The sequence below is a fragment of the Gambusia affinis genome, linkage group LG16, assembly GCF_019740435.1.
Source record: "Gambusia affinis linkage group LG16, SWU_Gaff_1.0, whole genome shotgun sequence".
In the NCBI taxonomy this organism is placed as follows: Eukaryota; Metazoa; Chordata; class Actinopteri; order Cyprinodontiformes; family Poeciliidae; genus Gambusia; species Gambusia affinis.
In genome coordinates this window covers 25956699-25961859 of record NC_057883.1, presented here as the reverse complement: position 1 = coordinate 25961859, position 5161 = coordinate 25956699, and the positions used below count along the sequence as shown (strand labels likewise).

Below are 5161 nucleotides of genomic sequence, written 5' to 3'. Positions count from 1 at the left end.
CAGACTCGCAGGTTTTCTTCCAAGATTGACCTGTATTTGGCTCAATCCATCTTACAATCAAGAATGAAGAAAAGAAATGTTTGTCAGTGGGGAAGGTGTGTTCAGAGTGATGTGCAGTGTCCATTCTCCACCACAAGTAATGCTTTGCATTTTGCCAAAAGGTAAATTTTGGTCTCGTCTTATTGTTTTTGCTGTATCCCAACATGGCTTCTGGCAAATTGCAAATGGGACTTTTTTATGTTTAGGTGGATGGCCTTGTCTTGGTAGGTTCACAGCTGTGCCATTCTCTTTCCATTTCCAGATGATTCGTGGAACCTGTTTATAACCTAAGCCTGCTTTAAGCTTCTCCACAACTTTGTCCCTGAGTTGTCTGGTGTGTCCCTTGGACTTTGTGATGCTGTTTGCTTCCCAATATTCTCTTAACTAACCTTTGAGGCAGTCTTAGAGGAGTTGAACTTATACTGAGATTAGATTACACACAGGTGGACTATTTAGTCATTAGCAGTCATCAGGCAACTTCTGAAGGCAATTGGTCGCACTTAGGGAAAGGGGCTGAAGATTTTGTACACTGCACTTTTCAGCTTTTATTTGCAGAAAATGTTTTGAATCATGTATAGTTTTGTTTCTACTCCACAACTATATGCCACTTTGTGTTTGTCTTTCCCATAAAATTCTGTAAAAATATGTTTGCGTAATGTCAGAAAATATGGAAAAGTTCAAGGGCTATGGATACTTTTGCAAACTACTGTACCTACAATAAGTAAGGCAAGTCCAATGAGAGAAACAAGGTCCAGCAATCAACAGCTATGCATTGACAGTTATCAAATACCATGCTGGAATGATAAGATGGAAAAGGAGGAAACTCAGTCCACTGATATAAGAATTCAAATGCTACTGATGATGAATGGAAAATTGTGCCTCTCAAGGTTGTAGCACATTGGAGTAGCCCTGTTCTTTCATTGAGAATTTAACTTTTAAACTTTCATTCCTGCCTTTCTGGGGAAATATAGCTTTTGTTTGGACAAAAGTTCCTTCTTGTTTTGATACTGTGTATTTGGACTGATTTTTGTAAATATTTTTTATACTTTGCTATTTTGTTATGATGCATAATCATAACAACAGGGTGTTTTACAATAGCGAGCAAACAATACTACCAATGGACAAAAAGGCTTAGACTGAAACACAGCACAGAGGTGGTATTTATGGTGGCACACAAGCAGGTGCCTAGTACCGTAGCAATAGAGGCCAATCCACATAAGTGGATGACTTATTTTGGGCTGTCTAGCCCACAATAATAAATTTAGCTCTACATGGGATTGGGTGTCCATATGTTAGGTCATTATTTTATGACTTAGTGGTAGTGGAAGATTATTACATATTACAGGCTAGACCCAAGATGTTCAGTGTTTATTGTTGTGGTGTAAGTTTACAAAAGTTGGCAACTGTAGAGATTTACCATGGTGCTAAACATGGTGATTTAAAAGGAATAAATATTTTTCTGAGAAGAATTATGTCCACATATCATGTAAAAAGATAACTCTTTGTTTTTGGAATCATTAGGGCCCAATCAGCCCCAATATTAAAGATGAATTAATAATGCATGCCATGCAAAAGGTTAAAAAGAGTGTGGAAGGTGTGGGCAACAGTAGTGCCTGTGGTCACTGAAACCCTTGGGGTAATGACCCCTAAACTGGAAGAGTGGCTCAAACAATACATCATCAGACCTCTTGATACAGAGAAGCACACCTTTGGGAACTGTTAATATACTGAAGACCACTCACACTCCAAGGCCTGTGGTAGAGGACCCAAGCTTTTTTAAAATTTAATTTCCTTTTTAGGATCAATAAAGTATTTTTGAATTTGAAAGAAGGGATAACCACTCATGGAGTAATACAGAATTACAAATATAAATATAAAAAGCATTTATTTAAAAATATTTAAAGTGCCAAAAATATTATGATTACTTATGTTACTGTTAGCACAAAACTTTAGATTGATATTTTGTCATTATCTCAATGTCACTACTCTGCATACATGCAGATTGTCTAGGTAGTCTAATTTGTCTGTAGGCAGGTACATAAGACAACCTTTTTCTGCTGGTGTTGTCTGCCATTAGACAACAGTTTTGTTTTTATGATTTAAAGTGTTTTGAACACTTTATATCATAAAGTGATCTAGTGTGTGTATATATATATATGTATATATATGTGTTGAAATGTGCTATAGAAGTAAACTTAAATAATTGATTGAACAGAAATGATTAAAAGAAGTGACCTTCCTGATAAAAGATTAAACATTGCGGGTGAGAGATACCATCTTACTGTTGTTTCCTAATTAAAGAAAGATGTATGATAAACTATTTAACTTTGAAATATTGAATGAAAGTTACAAAATATAACTCAAATAAATTTGTTTTCTTGTTTCTGAAAAAAAATCTGACCTTGTGTGCTTCAGAAACAAAATGGATTTCTCCTTTTGTTGTACCCCTCCTACTCTATCAACATGGTACAGTCCATCAAGGCCAGGTGCAAGCCATTAGTATTAATTGAACTTCTTTTGCGTGGAAGAAGAGGTAAGACTCATACAGAATCTCTTAAGACATTTAAGTACATATTGATTTGTAATTCTGAAGAATGTTGTAGGTTACTTGATGTTTGGATGCACCAAAGCATCTGATTTGCTTCAGTTTAGCTAGTTATCACCAACCATCTTAGTCAGTGTACCAGAGTTTAAAGGGAAGGTGGCTCACTCCAGAATTAGACAAAACTGTATTTGGACATTTTCTGTGCATCAGTGAGTGATATTCTTTCACAGGCACAAATTATCCTTTGTAATAATCATTACTATTAAGATAATGTTTTAATATTTGAAGGTTTTGAGAACCTGTCAATAGAAAGTCAATTATGTAATACTGTGTACTTCAGTACAGGTTTTTCGATACAATAAAATCAAATCATATTGTGTACAGCAGAGGTGTCAAACTCAAGGTCTTGAGGGCTTGTATACAATAACTTTTAGATGTGTCTGTGATGCCACATGGCTGGATCAAATGAGGTGGTCATCAGCAGGTCATCAACTTGACTGCCCTTAGAAGCTAATTCAGTCATATAATTCAGGTGTTTTGGACCAGAGGAACATCTAAAAGTTGCAGTACACTGCCACTCTATGCCTGGAGTTTGACACTCCTGATTTAAAGCATCATGTTGTTACTCAACAACAAATTACTCTGATCTTTGCAGGAGATGTCAGCAACAAGGTCTCAGAGAGCAAAAAGAAATCCCAAACATGATGCCAGCTATTATTCTCCTTGGGTGAAGATAAAGAGGGATTTGATGTAAAATACATCAATTCATTTAAAGGTGAGTTGTGACTTTTTTACGTACAGGATTCCAGAGTTTATTAAAGGATTGTTTTTGTTTACTTTTGTCTTGCTTTTTGACTTTTAAACTATTTTTATACTGCACACTAGCATAGATCATATATATATATGTATAAAGGAGGACTGTGTTTTGAAATTCCAAGTATAAAAGAATGAGTGACATTTAGAAGCACCACTCAGCTGACAAACAAATGTTCAAGTAACACAGAAAGACCTCAAATTAGATCAATTAACTGATTTTGAAAAAATTTTAATAATCTCATTTGCTACTATTTGAAAGATATGCATTGTTTAAAGTTTATTCAACCTTACTCATTATGTTTACCTGCAGGTCGGGGTGTGTTCAGCTGCCAGTGCTTTCAAAAAGGAGATTTCCTTATTGAGTGCAGAGGGGAAGTCATAAGTAGGAAGGAACAAGAAAACCGATTGAAAATTTACCATGATGCACTCCAGGCTTTTATGTTTGATTTCAAGTTCAATGGACAACAGCTTTGGTATGTGACTGTTTTAATGTTGTTTTTTATTTTATATTTAATCAAAGTGATGTAAACATTTTCAGCTTCATCAGTAAAAGTAGTTTTAGTTGGAGGAGGAATATTCTTCTGACATGCAAACACCAAATATGCAAAATCATTTCCGTTGCATGGTATAATTATTCTTATAGCATACTTAATATTTTAGTGTTGATGCTGCCAGAGAACATGGATCATTGGGGAGGCTGGTAAATGATGAAGAGATGAACACAAACAACAAAATGAAAGTTACAAGGGTGGATGGAAGACGTCATCTCTGTTTGTTTGCACTCAAAGATATTGGTCCAGGGAAGAAATGACTTATAATTGTAGTGATTCTGACTGGCTATGGAGAAGAAGGGTTAGTAAGTGTGAAAATACTATCACAAGTCATTCTACTAGCATTGAAAATATTTTTGAAGGAAATGTCAAGTTGTAGTACAGAGTTTCATTATAGTTGAAAACAAGAAGTGATTAGCAGAGTGCCTAAAAACCAGATTTTGGAGAAAGACTTAACCAGACCACTATTTCAACTTGTTCAGCTATCCAAAATGCTAGAAACTGTCATATGTAAATTAGTATATTTTGACCTTATATTAATGAACATTTTATAGCAGGAGACATATTTTGCAGTGTCAATACATAAAATGTCTGTTTAACAATCAGCTGGACAGGTTCATTAAATAGGTGGATTTTATTTTTCTATGGACTCATTCAGTATACATCTCTTCATTTCAGATTTCCAAAGATGAATTGTGTCAGGCTGGTGATGTGGAAACATGCAGATCCTGTTCAACCAACCCTCCACAGGTAATTTTGGTGTCCAACGACCAACATATTATCTAAAACTAAGTCATTGAAATGATATTAAGTACTGTTCAAACACACAGGTATTGTCTAGTACTTGATATGTAAAGCTGCATTAAAAGGGAGGACAGAGGTTTGAAATTACAAGTACAAAAGAATGAAAGTTACATGTAGAACGCCCATACACAGAGGTCCTGTGTAATACTCATCATGTAAGGTGCCAGAATAAGGAGGACATAGTTTTGAAAGAATGAAAGTGACATGTAGAAATGCCTATACACGCAGGTCCTGTGTAATACTCAAAATGCAAGGTCCCTGAATAAGGAGGACTGTTTTCTACATTGGGAACAAACTCGCATTCAATGAGTGTTCTTTACATTTCAGATTTCCAAAGATGAATTGTGTCAGGCTGGTGATGTGGAAACATGCAGATCCTGTTCAACCAACCCTCCAGAGGTAATTT

The 5161-nt window shown here is 35.5% G+C and overlaps 1 long non-coding RNA gene across 2 annotated transcripts; it reads left to right on the top strand.

Annotated features, from left to right (window-relative positions):
- The first annotated feature begins 3297 nt into the window (after positions 1-3297).
- Positions 3298-4682, top strand: LOC122845923. Of its 2 annotated transcripts, none has more exons than XR_006373163.1 (3): positions 3298-3359; positions 3711-3873; positions 4630-4682. It is a non-coding gene; the product is annotated as an uncharacterized LOC122845923 (long non-coding RNA). The 2 variants fall into 2 exon arrangements; XR_006373162.1 differs by lacking the exon at positions 4630-4682 and adding an exon at positions 4061-4196.
- Positions 4683-5161: the final 479 nt, after the last annotated feature.